Below are 19210 nucleotides of genomic sequence, written 5' to 3'. Positions count from 1 at the left end.
GTCAAAAAGGCATACAGCATACTTGCTTTCATCGGACAGGGTATTGAGTACAAGAGTCGGCAGGTCATGTTACAGATGTATCAGACTTTGGTTAGGCCACATTTGGAATACTGCGTGCAGTTCTGGTCGCCACATTACCAGAAGGATGTGGATGCTTTAGAGAGGGTGCAGAGGAGGTTCACCAGGATGTTGCCTGGTATGGAGGGTGCTAGCTATGAAGAAAAGTTGAGTAGATTAGGATTGTTTTCATTGGAAAGACGGAGGTTGAGGGGAGACCTGATTGAGGTCTACAAAATTATGAGAGGTATGGACAGGGCGGAGAGCAACAAGCTTTTTCCAAGAGTGGGGGTGTCAATTACAAGGGGTCACGATTTCAAGGTGAGAGAGGGAAAGTTTAAGGGAGATGTGCGTGGAAAGTTTTTTACGCAGAGGGTGGTGGGTGCCTGGAATGCTTTGCCAGCAGAGGTGGTAGAGGCAGGCACGATAGCATCATTTAAGATGCATAGACAGATATATGAACGGGTGGGGAACAGAGAGAAGTAGACCTTGGAAAATAGGCAACAGGTTTAGATAAAGGATCTGGATCAGCGCAGGCTGGGAGGGCCGAAGGGCCTGTTCCTGTGCTGTAATTTTCTTTGTTCTTTGTTTATACATGTCCGCACAATACCCGTCCCCTAGTTTCCCCATGGTCAGAAGTCTGTCCAATAGGGAGTGTCCTGGTCTCTGAGGAACATTGCAGTTTCCTTTTGGAGGGAGTTCCTTATTTGTATGTATTGTAGTTTGTTCCCTTTTCTGTGAGTTCTCCCAGTGTCGCTACCCTACCGTCTATGCATAAGTCATCTAGTGGCAGTACTCCTTCATCCTGTCTGCAGCTCCATAATTGCAGCGGGGAAATTATGTGGCAGAATTCTCCATTTCTGCGACAATGTTTTGATACCAGGGCAGGATTTGTGAACTTCCACGACAGCAAAACAGGCGCCGCACCTGGACCGATTCAGCGACCATTGAGGGGCCAGCACCAGCGCCACTTGGAATAAAATCGATTCCAATGAGAAACAGTGCCGGATTTGCCGGCTTCCGGATTGACATTCAGGAGACTGACAAGCTGCAGCCACATATACACACTTCACTCCCCACACACACCATCCCAGCCAACAAGATGGCAGCAAGACGAGCGGCACCCCGTTGACCCTGCTGGACGCCGTAGAGGAGAGGCGAGCAACCCTGGCGCGTGAAGGAGGCTGCCAGCCACCGGCATTCACCGTACCTGGGCGCTGGTGGCAGAGGCAGTAAGCGCCACGAACAACACCATCCGGACCGGCCAGCAGTGCTGGAAAAAACTGCACAACCTCCTCATGGCAGCCAAGGTGAGTAGGTAGCACTGTGCACCTGGCACTAACCCCCATCCCAGTCTCCCTACCTCCCACCCCTCCTGGCAGAACCCCCACCCTGTACCACATGCAGGCACCCAAAACGGCTGCCATGGTCGGGTGTCCTGGCCACTGGTGCCACCAGCTACCCATCCCCTGGGCTGCATGCGTTGGATTGTCTAACACGGTGCATTTCCTGTTCCCCCCACACCCCAGCCCATAACAGCTAGGAGCAGAAGACAGGAGGGGGCCTGCCGGACCTGCGGCCCCTCACCACGGCAGAAGTGCCGACCATGGACGTGGTGGGTGGGCCTGAGGAAAGGGCAGTCGCCGGGGTGGAGATCAACCTGAGGTGAGGAAGTGAGACCCCACTGAATTGCAGTTCCCCGTGATGCATGTGCTACCCCCCAACACCACCCCCACAACATCCTCACTCCCACATCACCGTCACGGCCACACTACCCTCACCCCCACACCATCCTCACCCCCACACCACCCCCCTACACACAGCACCCCTTCACTCCACTCCACACACATCCACCACCCCATCTCCATCCCGGCCTGCAGTCTAATCATACGGCCTGTTTTGTGTCTTGCTGGTAATGGGGCCGGTCCTTCTGGTTTTCCCTGCCCCCAGCCACAGCCACAGCCCGAGGCCGGGGTGCTGAGCAGTAATGAGGACACCATCAAGGGCGGGAGCTATGAACCTGAGACCCAGGACACTTCGGAGCTCGAGTCCGGGGATGACACGGATTTCCCGTCGCAGCTGTCTCCAACACCCTCCACTATTCCAGAGACATTCATCTCGGTTGGGCACTTTAGTGAAGAAGCTCCTGGGACACTATCTGGTGCTCACCACACAGCTGCTCCGGTACATCAGGTGGAGGTAGGAACTCCCAAGAGGGTGGACGGTCGGAGAGTGGGCCATCCCCAGGGACGAGCTGCCATCCAGATGTGTTCGAGCTTCTGGAACGGACAGTTCCATTGATTGCGGCGATGCAGTCGCAGAGTGAGGGACTGCATGAGGGGTTGTCGGCGAGCATCCAGCACCTGCAGGTTCAGTTGGAGGAGTCCAACCGCGTGTAGGAGCAGGAGGTGGTGCCGATAATGCGTGCCACCCACACCAACTGCACGTGTAGTGTCCGCGGTGGAGGCTTTGGGGGCGAACATTTCTGCTATGGGTCCATAGGTCCGACATGTCAAAGGCTTAGGGCATTCTGTGTAGGTGGTGGCTGGGGCCCAGGACAGTACTGTCCTCTCACAGACAGCCATGCGCCAGAGTCAACTGAACATTGCAGCACCGCTCCTGAGCGTGGCCCAATCACAGCGGGCGATGGTTGAGAGCGACAGTGGCATTGCCCACGCACTGGCCGATATAGCACAGATGCAGAGGAAAGTTGCCAAGTCCCAAAGGCCAATGGCGCAGTCACTGGCTGATGTGACATAGACCCAGAAGGTGGTGGTGCAGTCCCAGACGGAGGTGGTCCGCTCCCTGTGCTCCATGGTTGTGAGCGGATAGACCCTGGTCGAGGCCAGAGCGGGCCTCCAGGACTGGCAATGCATGGTGGTGGGAGCCTCAGGGGTTGTCCCGCCCCATGGAATAGCCCGGGGGCCATTGGGCACCCTGGTGGAGGAGGAGGTGATAGGGTGCATGCCGTGACTGCCGCAGGGGAGCTGCCGGAACACCATAGCACCTCGGATCCCACCCTTCTTGCCCCTGGTGCATCTGGTGGGCTGCTGGCAGAGCAGTGCAGCTGGGGATCCATTCTAGACATAGTGTTAGGGTCTATAAGGCCAAAAGACTAGACACCAGTTAAGTTGCCCAGGGTTCAGAGCACAGTTTAGTGATAGGGACTAGGTCACATATCTGTATATATGTTTTCACATTGAACACCTGTGTCCAATGTCACAACCTGCCTCAGTGCTCTGTCAGGAGGGTGTGAGGTGGTCAGTGCTGCCTGCAGAGGGTGGGGGGGGCGGAATTGGTGTACGTTGTTGGTGGGCTTGGCTGAGAGACCACAGCACAGTCAGTGCTCACCACTCCAGTGTTCCCCCCCCGGCCCACCATCCCCACCTCTGCTACCCCAGGGACTATATGATGGAATGGCTAGCTCGCATGCAGGGATCACCCAGGTAGATGGTGGAAAGTGCTACCGTGGGCAGGAGTCAGATGTAAAACAATGCAGAGCACCAGAGCTCATCCCAGAGCAGGTTCCCATCATCCTCCATCCCATGGATCAGACCCTTTGTTACTGCCAGACCAGGACCCTCATAGCTCTACTGCCAAACGGCGCTGAGGACCCGGATTCGATCCTGGCTTTGGGTCGCTGTCCTTGTGGAGTTTGCACATTCACCCCGTGTCTGTGTGGGTCTTGATGGAACCATCAATTCAGCGAACACGTGTAGTTGGATCTGAACAGAGGCTTTAATACACTTACAATAGAGCCAGCCTATTTGTCGTTGAACTTCTGGTGAACTGGCAGGCTGGCTCTAAGGCACTGATCTTTATACATCGGTCCCAGGGGGAGGAGTCCTGGGCGGAGCCAAGGGAGAAGCCCAGTACAAACTCTCGCGTACTCCCAGAGCGACTCCCCCTGGTGGTCGGATAGTGCAACTGCACTTACAATGGGTAGATAACGAACATATATACATGGAGTGATATTGGCAACTATATATAGTGTGAATCACATTCACCACAGGTCTCACCCCACAATCTGAATGGTGTGCAGGTTAGGTGGATTGGCCATGCTAAAATTGCCCCTTAATTGGAAAAAAAATAATTGGGGACTCTAAAGTTATAAAAAAAAAACAGGACCTGCATAGTGCGGCAGGTAAGTATCACGGAGGGGGTTTCAGGCAGGGGGTGGTCGGCTGGGAGGGGGGCGTTGTGGGGTGTGTGGACACGGGATGCGATGATCATGCTCCTGGCCCCTCCCAGTCGGTGAACCTGAAGGCGATTAGTGTATCCTGTGCACTTTGGCCTGGCGCACAAGGTTGTCTGGCATCCCAAGCCTGCCCGGGCCCATGTCAGACAAAGTCTGGTGTCCATCCTCGCCCCTCTGCTGAAAGATATTGTGGTGGACGCAGCAGGCCGCCATGATGCAGGCGGCCCACTCAGCATCATGCTGAAGGGCCTCCCACAGAGCGGTCCAGGCACCTGAAACGCATCTTCAGGAGGCCGAAGCACTGCTCGATCACGCCCCCTGGACGCTGCATGGGTGTCATTGTATCGGGTCGCTGCGTCGGTCTGTGGCCTCTGGATAAGCGTCATCAGCCATGACTGCAGTGGAAAACCCCTGTTGCGCAAAAGCAAATCCCCCCCAGACTGGGGTGCGCCTCGAAGAGGCCAGGAATCGTCGATTGTGCCATGATGAGGTATCGTGCGCATTGCCCAGCTATTGGGTGCAGACAAAATGATGGACAGTTGATGGTCACATATCAGCTGCATGTTCATCCAGTGGACCCCATTTTGGTTTGTGTAAAGCAGCCTGTCACCTGGAGGTGCTCGTGGGGCGACATGCATCCCGTCAATCACCCGCTGGACCCAGGGCATCTCGGCAATGGCAGAAAACCCTGTTGCCTAGGCATCCTGGTGGGCTTGGTCAACATTGAAATGGATGTATTGAGCCAACTGGGCATGTAGAGCATCCGTGACGGCACGCATGCACCTGTGCACCAAGCTCTATAGGTTTCCGGACAGGTCCCCATTCAGTGCCTAGAAGGACCCCGTGCGTAGGTGTTCAAGGTGACCGTCACCTTAACAGCCATGGGAAGTGGGTCCCCCCCGCCCCCTCCCCGATGTTAGCATGATGCATACCCAACCAGGGCCAACAGGCTACACAATGGCCCCGGTTGGCACTCGATGATTGCATGTCGCCCCCCTCCTCCACTCCGCACCCCAGGTCACATTGAGGCCCGGCCCTGTGGGGTTCTCTGGCCCTGGCACCCATTAGCTGCCGCTGCCCTTGCCAGCGGTACACTCCATGGCCCCCATCCAGTGTCCCCGTAGGCTCTACTGTGGGCATTGCCCTTGTGCGGGCGATGTGATGCCCCACCGGTGCGTTGCTGCTGGTTGGGGGGGTATGGTGGAGGATGTAGTGCGGGGGTGGTGGGGTGGGGACACCCATATGGCTGATGTCACTCTGCGGAACCAGGGGCCAAGATAGGTGGTCAGTGGGGTGCGCAGTAAGATGGCTGCCTTGCTGGCTGCGGCACCACCCCAGTCCCGTGGGGGTCACCTGGCACCACGGTCCGTTCCACTCCGGACCCTCCCCCAGCCAGCCAGCCTGTGTCAGGACTGGCAACCCACGGTTGCTCCTCTCCATGTCCTACCTCTTCTCTCTCCCTTTTCAGCCTCAGTACCTGCTTCACGATTTTTAAAAGTATAAGTGAAGCTCTCCGTCGGGAATTCGCCCCAGTGGAGACGGAGCATCTCTGAGGCCCCGGAAAATACCTAATGATATGCCAACGGTGCTTATTGTACTTGCGGAATGGAACGCATTGACGCAGCTGTCTAGGCAATGGAGACCGGCCCCCGCCACGATTTCTGCATCAAAACCAATACTCTGTCCTACTGTGTTTCCCGATTCAGGCGTCAGCCAACGGAGACTCCCGCCAATGGTTATTGCAGATGGGGACCTGGTGGTGTCTCTATGGTTACACATTCTCATTGTGGCCACTGCCACTGGACATCTTGAGTATCTGTCTGGGGTGAATTGGAATGGAGCCGTGGCCAGTGCTCGGAGGGATATCCCCATGCAGGAATTCTCCTTCAGTTTGACCCACTCCATTCCCAACTCCTTTACCCATCCCCATACTCGTTCTGTGGTAGCTGCCCAGTGCTAGAATAGGAGGTTTGGGAGGGCCAGGCCTCCCATGTTCCTCTATCTTTGCAGTACATTCTTTCTGATCCTTGGGTTCTCTCCACCCCCTGCCTCCCCCCAAACACAAACGCCATGATTAATTTGTTCACCTTTGTGAAGAAGGCCTTGGGGATGAAGATTGGGAGGGATCTGAACAGGAAGAGGAACCTAGGCAGTACATTTATTTGCTCATCTGCACTCTCCCTGCCAGTCCTTCTCCCTCAGGTGTGTCTCTTGGATTCTGTCGACTCTCAGGCTTTTCAGATGGGTGAAGACTCTGGATCTTTTCACTGGGCCATTAAATCCCCTGACGTTCCAGACGACGATCCTAATGGGTGGTTTCTGCCCCTGCGGGGTCAGCCATACTCAGCATGTGGATGTGCTCCTGCACACTGGGGTTTACCTTCGATTGGGGACCATCCAAGATGGCTGCTAAAAACTTCTTTGTTCCAGCCGCCCCAATGTGCGACCTGCATTCAATCCCCCCCTCCCCTCCCCGCACCTAGTCCCCGATCCCTCCTCTGAGCCCCTCTGGTCCCCCCCTTCCCTGTGCCCCTGCGGGTTTCTGCCTTACGTTCCCCCCTTACCTCCCCCCTCCGGTCCTGCCCCATTCCCCTCAACCTGGTATCATGCTCCCGAAAGGGAGGGAGTGCCTGGCAGAAGGAGCGGGGGGAGCATGATACTAGGTTGAGGGGAATGAGGCAGCTGGGGGAGGATATAAATCAGAATGGGGGGAGCCACCATGCTGGTGAACACAGCGGCACCCCCCCTATCCTCTTACTTCCCTGTACCAGTGTGTTCACCAGCATGGTGGCTCCCCCCCATTCTTGATTTATATCCTCCCCCAGCTCCCCGTCTTGGTGTCCTTTTGCCGCCCCACCCCCCCAACATCAGGACGCACAATTATTACATCAATGATCCATGTGTTTCTATTGCTGTTGCTGTTATCCCAACCCGTTCTTCCAGATAAACTCTTCTGCCTCTCCCGGCGTGGTGAAATACTGGTCCCTATTTTTGTAGGTCACCCAAAGTATTACTGGGTACAGCATCCAGAACCGTACTCCTAAATAGAGCAGCATTGGCTCCATTGAACTCTGCCAGGGGACGTGGGGAAGTTTTCTCCTCCAACCAGCTATCCCAACATCTGTGTCACTTAGTCCGTTTGGTTCCTCCCCTCCATGCCCTCCGGCGCCCAACATTCCTAAGGTTCCGGTGGTGAGACCTATTATCCTGGTCTTCCCCCTTCCCTTTGAACGCTCCCTGGGCCGCCACCAATTTTTCCACCTCTGCTTCGAGTGAATCTGTGGCTGCCTCCTCTAGTTTCTGCATCATCGCCTCCGGCGTCACTCGTCCAGAGGAATGGTTTCTACTGGCAATAATGGTTTCTACTGTTTCTAAGGGCGAATAACCAGAAGATTTAAGTTTCAGAAAACTAGCAATAAAACCAATGAGGACATGTGGAGATTTGTTTTTTTACCCAGGGTGTCGTTATGTTCTGGGATACTTTGCCCTAATGGGTGGTGGAAACACGTTCAACAGAAACTTTCAAAAAGGATTTAGATAACTGCTTTAAAAAGTAGAAGATTTACAGGCCTATGGAGAAAGAGCAGCAACTAATTGGATAACTCTTTCAAATGACCAGCATAGATACAATGGCCTCTTCCTGTGTCGTATGAGAGTCCACACTAAGTTCCCAAGTCTCATTCTTATCTGTATCTTCATCTAGCGTTGAAGAAAACGGTGATAATGATAACATGGTTATGGTATCAGACTAGCAACCAAGGGATTCTGAGGGTAGATTTTCAATTTTAAATTGGATCATTGAACTGGCATTGTGGAACAGTGACCCAGTGAAAATACCGCCTGATGTCTATGCGTTCAAATTCCACTCTGGCAAATTGTGAAATCAAGTTTAATGAATCTTTCCATTTGTGGGCTGGCACATCATTTGAAAAAAACATGGGTTTCTGAATATCCTTCAGAAAAGGGAAGCTCCGCCCCCCCACCAGGACCAAGTTTATGGCCACCATCTCTAAAGGGGGCATGTGCAGCCGCCATCTTTCTAGGGGGAAATACACAGCACAGTCATCACTAACAGCAGGAGGAAAGAATATTGTGAACTTCTATCCTGGACTGAGAGCTACGAATTTTGGAACTAACATCTTTTTCTTGGGGGATATTTTACTGCAATCACTTTAGTCAGCATTTCTCAACTCTGTCTCACTATCTCAGCAATGTCAATGAATTGCGATGAGCGTTAGACAGTATTGCCTCATCTAACACTCACAGCAACCTACAATCCATTGACCCCCCTTCCCCCGCAGCGGTTCCCACCCACCCTGCCAATCCTCCCCTCCGCTGCTACCTCTCTATCATGCCACCATAATATCCCCCCCCCACCACGAGTCCAGGCTACATCTAACTCCAGGCTTAAACTGCTGGGTAGACTCCTAATGTCCTCCAGGCATCACAGAATGGGCAATAAATACCTTCCTGTCTGTGTCAGCCACATTCAAGTGCAAACAAAATAATTATTGATTTTATATAAAAAGTAACATGTGAAAAATGTGGAAACATGGAGCAGCACGGCTGTACAGTGGTTAGCACTGCTGCCTCACAGCGGCAGGGAGCCGGATTCGATTCCGACCTCCGGTTACCGTCTATGTGGAGTCTGCACATTCTGTCCGCGTCTGCGTGGGTCTCTTCCGGGTGCTCCGGTTTCCTCCCAAAGCACAAAGATGTGCAGGTTAGGTGGATTGGCCACGCTAAGTTGCTCCTTAGTTTCCAACGATGTGCAGTTTCGATGGGGTTACGGGGATTGGGCCTCAGGGGTGGGTGCTTTTGGAGGGTCGGTGCAGACTTGATGGGTCAAATGGCCTCATTCTGCACTGTAGGGATTCTATGAAAATAACTAACTGGGATTTTTCAAGGGATATGTGTTGGCACAGACCAAAGCACATAGTTCATAGATCAGAGAGAGGGATGTCAGACTAGGCTTTTCTCAATTGTTCAGTGAACAGGGGCAGCAGGGTAGCATGGTGGTTAGCATAAATGCTTCACAGCTCCAGGGTCCCAGGTTCGATTCCCGGCTGGGTCACTGTCTGTGTGGAGTCTGCACGTCCTCCCCCTGTGTGCGTGGGTTTCCTCCGGGTGCTCCGGTTTCCTCCCACAATCCAAAGATGTGCGGGTTAGGTGGATTGGCCATGCTAAATTGCCCGTAGTGTCCTAATAAAAGTAAGGTTAAGGGGGGGGGGTTGTTGGGTTACGGGTATAGGGTGGATACGTGGGTTTGAGTAGGGTGATCATGGCTCGGCACAACATTGAGGGCCGAAGGGCCTGTTCTGTGCTGTACTGTTCTATGTCTATGTTAAAACCATAACTATAACCAAACACTCACCCACTTTAGTTCAAAGTGTGGCACGACAGGTGCAATTTCTGACAAAGGTTCAGTTAACCAACGTGAGTAGATATTCCAGTGTGTTGTAGTTAGCTCACTGGAGAGGACATGAGTTCTCTCACACAGCGGTTAATCATTGTGACAGACCATGTGAATCAGGCCATCATTTGCAAATCAGGTTGATTAGCAGTAGAACATTGAACAGTCATAAATGTCAGCACCGCAAAGATGAGAGTGGATTTAAAAAAATTGTTTATCGTACTCAATTCATTTTGGTTTCCAATTAAGGGGCAATTTAGTGTGGCTAATCTTTCTGCCCAGAGATATCCATTACTGGTGGCTTCACAACCATTCAGACTGTGTCAGTGGAAGCCGTTGATTGGATTGTTAACCTCAAAATCGAACTGGAAAGGCTTATCCAACCATTCAAAGGAAAAACCACAACTAATTCGACTAAGTTACATGACTTAATTTATTGCATCTCAATACACAAAATAATAAAAGATGCAATGCTTCACTAATTCTCCAAATAATACTGAACTAGTTTCAGAATTCTTGATATAAACTTATAGGTGAGGTTGAGTCAACCAGATGGCTGCAGTTGCTGCCAATGACGCACATTCACAGTTGTACACTGATGAGAGGCCACCATCTTTCTGGGAGGCAATGCACAGCAGGGCACATGCACTATCAGCACTGGCAGGAGGAGGAGAGAATATTGTGAGTTTTCTATCCCGACTGACAGCGATAAGTTTTTGAAATGAAAATCTTTTCTTTGTGAGGTATTTTACTGCAGTAACGTTGGTCAGTATTTTTCACCTCTGTCTCACTATCCCAGTAACATCAATGAATTGCAATGAGTGTTAGGCTGTATTGCCTTGTCTAACACTCACAACAGTGAGTGGGAGGGTTGTGGTGTTCCCGCGGCATTCCCGATCGCGGGAGAAGCGCTGAACATCTGTGACCACCTTTTAACTGGAACGATGCAGTCTTCCGGCCAGAAGTGGTGGCAGAGAGCAGGTCACATGCCCAGCACATACACTAATGTCAAGCGCCCTGTATGTCCGTGCTTTTGGCGCAAAATCACAAAGAGATCCCTCCGTTATCTAGCTACAAGATAGGAAGGTAAGGAACTGTGAAGAACTGAAGATGGATCATTTGATTATAAGGAAGGGAGGCCCAGAAACACACACAGAATAATGTGGGTCAGACAGGCCAATCTCCCTACTAAATGTTGATGCCAAATTGCAGGCCAAGATTTTGGCCTCGAGGGTAGAGGATTATGTTCTGGGGGTGATAGGAGAGGACCGGACGGGATTTGTCAAAGTCAGGTAGTTAACAGCAAACGTAGAAGGCTCTTGAATGTCATCATGATGCCCTCCAAGGGGAGGAAGGTGAAGGTGGTGGTCGCTATGGATGCGGAGAAGGCCTTCGACCGGGTGGAGTGGAAGTACTTGTGGGAGGTCCTGGGCCGGTTTGGGCAGGGCTTTGTAGACTGGGCCCGGTTGCTGTACTAGGCGCCGGTGACGAGTGTGCGGACTGGGTGAGCTTGGAGTATTTTAGACTGAGCCAGGGCATGGGGCAGCGGTGTCCACTCTCCCCATGGCTATCGAGCCATTAGCGATGGCGCTGAGAGCATCAAAAGACTGGAAGGGGCTAGTTCGGGGGGGGGGGGCAGGGTGAAACACAGGGTCTTGTTGTATGCAGACAACCTACTCCTGTATATTTCTGACCCATTAGGGGGGATGGGAGAGATTATTGATTGATTGATTGATATTTATTGTCACATGTCCAAAGTACAGTGAAACGTATTTTTCTGCAGCCAAGGGAACGTACACAGTACGTACATAGTAGACAAAAGAATAATTGACAGAGTACACTGACAAATGGTACATCGACAAACAGTGATTGGTTACAGTGCGGAACAAGGGGCCAAACAAAGCAAATACAGAGCAAGAGCAGCATAAGGCATCGTGAATAGTGTTTTTACAGGGAACAAATCAGTCCGAGGGAGAGTCGTTGAGGAGTCCAGTAGCTGTGGGGAAGGAGCTGTTCCTATGTCTGGATGTGCGGGTCTTCAGATTTCTGTACCTTCTGCCTGATGGAAAAGTCTGGAAGTCTGGACCGAGCAGTTGCCATACCGGGCTGTGATGCAGCCGGATAGGATGCTCTCTATGGCACATCTGTAGAAGTTTGTGAGAGTTGATGCAGACATGCCGAATTTCTTTAGCTTCTGTGAGAAGTAGAGACGTTGTTGAGCTTTCTTGACTGTTGCATAAACGTAAGTGGACCAGGACAGACTGTTGGTGATGGTGACCCCCAGGAACTTAAAGCTATCGATCATCTCCACTTCGCAGCCATTGATGCAGACAGGAGTGTGTGTCGGCTGCGCTTCCTGAAGTCGATGATCAGTTCCTTGGTCTTTCCAGCATTTAGAGAAAGGTTGTTTCCGGTACACCATGCAACCAAGTGATTTATATCCTCTTGTAGTCTCATTCATCGTTGTTTGAGATGCGACCCACCACAGGCATATCATCCACAAACGTATAGATTGAATTGGAGTTAAATCTTGCCACACAGTCATGTGTGTATAGGGAGTACAGTAGAGGACTGAGCACACATTCTTGCGGGGCTCCGGTGTTGAGGACTATTGTGGAGGAGGTGCTGTTCCCTATCCTGACTGATTGGGGTCTGTTTGTGAGGAAGTCATGAATCCAGCTGCACAGGGAGGGGTCAAGTCCAAGGTTGCAGAGTTTGTTATTAGTCTTGTTGGGATAATGGTGTTTAATGAGGAGCTGTAATCAATGAACAGCAGTCTGATGTAGCTGTCCTTGTTGTTGAGATGTTTGAGGGTTGATTTGTAGGGCCAGAGAGATAGCAGCTGCTGTGGATCGGTTGCCGCGGTAGGCGAACTGCAGCGGATCGAGACCATCTGGGCGGCTGGCATTGATCCGCCTCACGACTAGCCGCTCGAAGCATTTCATGGTAACAGACATCAGGGCCACGGGTTGGTAGTCGTTGAGACATGATACCTTGTTCTTCTTTGGTACTGGTATTATGGTTGTCTTCTTGAAGCAGGTGGGGACCTCGGAGCGGAGAAGTGAGGTGTTGAAGATACCTGCGAATACACTCGCCAGCTGGTCAGCGCAGGCTCTGAGTGCTTGCCCAGGGTCTCTGTCGGGGCCCGTCGCTTTCCGCGGGTTTACTTTCAAGAAGGCAGCTCTTACCTCTGAGGCTGTAAAAGTGGGTATGGGCATGTCCAGGGCTGTAGGGGCGGGTGGCACTGATATGACTTTTCAAAGCGGGAATGGAAGCTCCAGCCCCAGATATTCCACCTGGCCTTGCTTTGTAGCCTGTGATCTCATGTAAGCCGTGCCATTGACGTCTTGGGTTTGTGTCGTTGGCCTGGGACTCTAGTTTGATCTCAGAGGAATTTGGCCGGTTCTCGGGATATAAATTTAATCTGGGAAAAAGTGAGGTGTTTGTGATCCAGGCGAGGGGGCAGGAGAGGAGGCAGGGAGAGTTGCTGTTTAAAGTGGTGGGAAGGAGTTTTCGATACTTGTGTATCCAGGTGGCACGGTAATTGGAGCAGCTACGTAAATAAATCTGGCCCGGTTAGTTGAGCAAAAGGAGGACGTTCGGAGGTGGGACGTGCTCCCATTGTCACTGGCGGGGAGGATGCAGACCGTAAAGGTGACGCTTCTCCCGAGATTGTTGTTTGTTTTCCAGTGCCTTCCTATTTTTATTCCAAAGGCCTTTTTTAAGCGCATTAATGCGGTGATCTCTGGGTTTGTTTGTGCGGGTAAAACCTTGCCAGTAAGGAAGGTGCTGTTGGAGCGGAGCCGAGGAAGAGGGGGGAGGGTTGGCCCTACCTAAATGTAAGAATTACTACTGAGCGGCAAATATAGCCATGATCAGGAAGTGGGTAGTGGGAGAGGGGTCAGTGTGGGAGTGGGTAGAGGCAGCATCATGTAGGGTTCTCGCCAGCCCGGTCTCCACAAGCCAGTGGTCCTAGCAACTCTGAGAGTTTGGGGACAGTGGTGGAAGCATATGGGAATGGAGGGAGCGTCGGTGTGAGCTCCAATTTATGGTAATCACCGGTTTGTCTCAGGGAGGTTTAATGGGGGGTTTCGGAGGTGGCAGAGAGCAGATATTGAGAGGCTGGGAGATCTGTTTATTGATGGGAGCTTTACTTGTTTGGAGGATTTGGAGGAGGAGTTTGAATGAGTTTTGCTATCTGCAGGCGAGGGACTTTGTGCAAAGGCAGTTTTTGACCTTTCCGCTTCTCCTGCCACAGGGGATACATGATTAGGTAGTTTCTAGAATGGGGGTGAGGGAGGGGAAGGTCTCGGAAATTTATAAAGAACTTATGGTATGGGAGGGAACCCAGATAGGGGAGGTAAAGCATAAATGTGAGGATGAGTTCTGAAAGGAGTTAGAGGGAGGCCTGTGGGGAGATGCTCTGAGTGGAGTCAACACATCCTCATCATGTGCCAGGCTCAGCCTGATACAATTCAAGGTGGTTCACCGGGCACACATGACGGTGGCCCGAATGAGCAGGTTTTTTGGGGTGGAGGACAGGTGTGTGAAGTGTGCGGGAGGGCCCGTAAATCATGTCCACATGTTTTGGACATGTGCGAAACATAGGGGATTCTGGCAGGGATTGGCCGATGTCATGTCCACGGTGCTAAAAACGAGGGTGGCTCCGAGTACAGAGGTGGCGATCTTTGGAGTGTCGGAAGACCCGGGAGGCCACGAGGCGAGAGAGGCTGGTGTTTTGGCCTTTGCCTCCTTGGTAACTCGGAGACCGATCTTATTAGCGTGGAGGGACTCAGAGCCACTGAAATCGGGGGTATGGGTTAGTGACATGGCTGGGTTTCTCAGGCTTGAGAAAATCAAGTTCGCCATAAGAGGATCAACGTTATGGTTCACCCGGAGGTGGCAACCGTTTATCGACTTCTTTGGGGAAAACAAAACTGTTAGCAGATACAATGAGTGGGAGTGGGGGGGGGGGGGGGGGGGGGGGGGGGGAGACTCGGGAATTTTGTGTATAAGCTATGTTGGCAGGGTATGGTTGTTGGCTGAATTATGTTTACATTTGTATCTTATGTTGTTATAAAACCATAAATGCCTTAATAAAATGTTCCAATAAAGGGACTATAATGGATAGAGTTGATATTCTGTTTATGTAATCCTCGCTGATCACTCACTAATGAGTATGATCGTCCACCTAAGAAACTTCGTGTTATTGGTCAGGTGGTCTGTGGGCTCTTGCTTGGCCGATGAGCCCAATCCTTCAGCCGCGTCTTCGACCGCACACTTGGCAGATGTTTCTGGGAGGTGGGATTGGTCCTTGGACATTAAGTCACAGGTATTCCTTTCTCAGGCTTCTTTTCCTAGCCTCCTCTTACCTTCAGGTTTCCTCGAAGAATTGTGCCCTTTCAATCAGGTGGTTCCTCCATATAGTTCTCTTCTTAGCAAGGGTCTCCCAGACATTGATGTCTATGTTGCATTTCTTTGCCGAATGCTCCATTAGGAATTTCACCATCTCAAAGACAGCCTTCAGGGTGTCTTTGAAGTGCTTCGTTTGTCTTCCTCTTGTTCAGAATCCTTCCTTGAGCTGGGTGAAGAAGATTTGCTTTGGCAGTCGCGACTCTGGCATCCTAGGCATCTGGGCGGCCCAGCGGAGTTGGTTTCAGATGATCATGGCCTCAATGCTGTTGGCTCCTTCAAGGATGCTGATTTTAGTACGATGGTCCTCCCAGCTGATGCGGAGCAAAGCATGTTTGGGTTTTGCAATGTATTTTAAGCTGTGTTGTTTAAGAGTCTCCCTGATGTAATGTTGATCCTTACAAGCTTTAGTGATGACTTCAAATGCATTAGCAAAGTGTAATGTCTTAGTTGACGTATTCAAGTCTCCTGTAAGATACTGTGAATTTTCTCTCTGACAGGCATTGTAGACTCCAGCACAGATTCTAGGTCTGGAGTCAGGCTACATGTATGCCTGGTGAGGAAGTGAATCAATTACTCACCCCAGTGTATTGTGATGAAAGTTTTTATATATATTATATTATGTGTCTGTTACAGTAATGTTCCTAAAAGTACTTCGGTTAAGGTATACAGATTTATGTCAGTTAAAGCTGTGATTTAGGGGTTAACAGCTGGATAGAGTGTCAGTCATTGGAGAGTCTGGGTCTGTTTTTGGTTTCGTTTTCAGCCCTACCCTGTGTCTGTTCTTTTTAGTTTTATTTTTAGAGTTCTGCCCTGGATTCTGAGAAAAGGAGATGTGTTTCTCAGACTGACTTCTGAAAGCTTCTCTCCCAAGGTCTTTGTGAATACATCTTTAAGCCACTGAGTTTTAATTAAATACATTTTTTAAAACATTTTTTCCAATTAAGGGGCAATTTAGCGTGGCCAATCCACCTACCCTGCACATCTTTGGGTTGTGGGGACGAGACCCACAGAGACACGGGGAGAATGTGCAAACTCCACATGGACAGTGACCCAGGGCTGGGATCAAACCCGGGTCCCCCGTTCCATGATGTAGCAGTGCTAAACACCCTGCCACCATGCCACCCGCGAGTGTTAACTAACTCAACAAGTGGCATTTGACCTGTGTGTGTGGATTTTGCTTAATTGAAAGTTTAGAAGTAGATGAGAAAGTCAGCTCAAAGCCCTTTCTTTTTTATGAAACTGTTTAACTGTTAATTGAAAAGCTGCTTTTCCCTTGGATGCTAATGGGGTTAATCCTATGTTAGCAATAACATTTGGTTTAATATGAAAGATCCCTAGTTGTCAGTGGAATCCCTCCTGGAGTGAAGTATCCTTTCCTCACAGTATACAAAATTGAAAAACTGGAGTCTCGTCGTGGTTTCCATTTAAAAAATGTTTTTATTCTCCATTTTCACATTTTCCTTCAAAATTTACATCCCACCCACAAACAGTAAACAGTAACAAATACAAAATCAATCCCCTTAACAATAACAACAATCCCATCCTCCCAACACCCCAAACAACGGCCCGCCTGTCAATATATGCATCCAACAAAACAAACCCTCCCACGGTGGAAACAAAAGACAAAGGAGAAAAGAAAAAGGAGTCCGGGACCGGCCATGGTCACCATAGAGTCCACTCCCACCCCCCCCCCCCCCCCCCCCCCCCCCCCCCCCCCCCCTCCTCTACACTCAATGCCATCCAACCTCTGAAAGAGTACCGTGTATGATACCCAAGAGTTGTAAAACCCCCCCCCCCCCCTCCAACTCCTCCCCTCCACTTGCTCTTGTAAAACTCCTCCCCCCAACCTTGGTTCTTTCCCCCAACTTTCCACCCCGGCTAGACCACTTGGACCCTGTTCTGCCAGGCTCCAATGGCCGCAGCCGCTCCCCCCACCTCACTCCCGTTCACTAGCCGGCTTAAACAGACCAGCATGGAGGCCCCCGCCCGGGTCCCTTTCCCCCTTGCCCGGCCCTAGGAAAGCCCAGAAATCTCCTTTTAGCACACAAACCCCGCATATCCACCTACGCCCCAAAGAGCCCTCACTTCGAGTGAAAGTCCCATCACTTCCCTTGTCCAAATATATACAACATTGGCTCCTTTAGCCCATACACCCGCACGCAGTGAAACAAAAAAGAAGAAAATACAGTCATGAGGTTACATCGGCACATGGCCATTTCTCCATTTCTCAGTTCTGCCACTGTCCTTCTGCCTTCGCTAACTCCTCCGCTGCTTCCGCCGTTCCAAAATAAAAGTCCTTGAGCTTGTAAGTCTCCCTCAGCTTCGCTGGATATACAATGCCGCACTGCACCTTGCTAATGTACAGTGCCCTCTTCACCCGGTTGAAAGCAGTCCGCCTCCTCGCCAGCTCCACCGTAAAGTCCTGGTATACACGTATACCAGCTCCAGTCCACTGTACCACCCGCTTCTGCTTGGCCCAGCACAGGACCTACTCCTTCACACTGTACCTACGGAAGCACAGAGTCACTACCCTTGGTGGCTCACTCGCCTTTGGTACAGGCCCCCACAACCGATGAGCCCGATCCAGTTCATATCGGGAGGGATCCTCTCCCTCACCCAATAGTTTCGCCAGCATTGCAGCAAAATAGTCAGTCAGCCGCGTTCCTTCAACTCCTTCGGGCAGCCCCACAATCCTCAAATTCTGTCGCCTGGATCGGTTTTCCAGATCTTCCATTTTTCCTCGCAGATCCTTGTTAATCTCCATCACCTTCCGCATCTCCTTCCCCATCGAGGCAAGTTGATCACCGTGCTGCAATAATGTCTCCTCCACTTCCTTCAGCGCCTCCCCTTGCTCCTGCATCTCCGCCACTGCGCTCGCCACCGCCGTCGTCACCGGGGAAATCGCCTCCTCCATCAGCACACTCGAAACCTCCCTCATCTCCTTCCTCATTGTCTCCATGAATTTTGTAAACTGCCTTTCGAATTCTGCAGCCATTACCTTAGTCATTTCTTCAGCCGTAAGCAATGCGGCCTCCCCTGGTGCTCCAGCCTCCATTTTCCTTGGTTACCCCGCGGTGACCTTTCCACTCCCCAACTGACCTTCAGCTGTTTTTTTTACGGCTGTTTTTTTGCTCACCCTTGACATTTTCCTTTACTGTACATTCACCGTGCCTCCTCTGTGCCTTCTCCCTGCTTTTGCCGCCTCCGTGGACCCTGGGACCAGGCTTAAAGCCCCGAAAATGCCGTTCCTGAACGGGAGCCCTCCAATGTGCGGCTGCCTCCCGCCCGTCGTCCGTCGTGGTTTCCTGAAAGGAATTGGGGTCTGGTGTGGGAACTGTAACAGTACAGGCAAAAGACATCACGTGAAATGATGTGACACGATATATGCACTTGAGCTTGACTGCACTTTAGTAATGAAGCAATGGAGATCTTTGTGAAATGTTGAAGGAAAACCTAAAGCTGAACTAACTGCCGCCCTGCCTTAACAGTGAAGATGAAACTCACAACAGTTGTAGCATAGAACATGGAACATACAGTGCAGGAGGCCACCCGGCCCATCGAGTCTGCACCAACTCACTTAAACCCTCACTTCCACCCTCTCCCCGTAACCCAATAACCGCTCCTAACCTCTTTGGACACTAAGGGCAATTTATCATGGCCAATCCACCTAACCTGCACGTCTTTGGACTGTGGGAGTAAACCGGAGCACCCGGAGGAAACCCACGGGGCGAACGTGCAGACTCCGCACAGACAGTGACCCAGCGGGGAATTGAACCTGGGACCCTGGCACTGTGAAGCCTCAGTGCTAGCCACTTGTGCTACCGTGCTGCCCTCATAGCATGTTGTGCATTACACAACTTTGTCTATAAGCAATGATTGAGCAGTCACCTGGACCTATCACCAAAAGTGGAGGGTAATATGGAGCCTGATGCAGTTATTCCTCGCAAGTGTGCGAGCCCAGGCTCCAGGTGACGCAAGGTCAGTTCGAGTTCACCTGGTGCTGCTGCTTTTGACATTGAACCCTCCCTTCTTGTCCCTCCTCCCTCCCCTCCCTTTGCCTCCCTCCCTCCTCTATTTACAGAAAGAAAACGTTAAAGTGAAAAAACATATTTTATTGCAAGAAATTT

Source organism: Scyliorhinus canicula, chromosome 9, assembly GCF_902713615.1.
Source record: "Scyliorhinus canicula chromosome 9, sScyCan1.1, whole genome shotgun sequence".
In the NCBI taxonomy this organism is placed as follows: Eukaryota; Metazoa; Chordata; class Chondrichthyes; order Carcharhiniformes; family Scyliorhinidae; genus Scyliorhinus; species Scyliorhinus canicula.
This window is presented reverse-complemented; position numbering follows the sequence as displayed.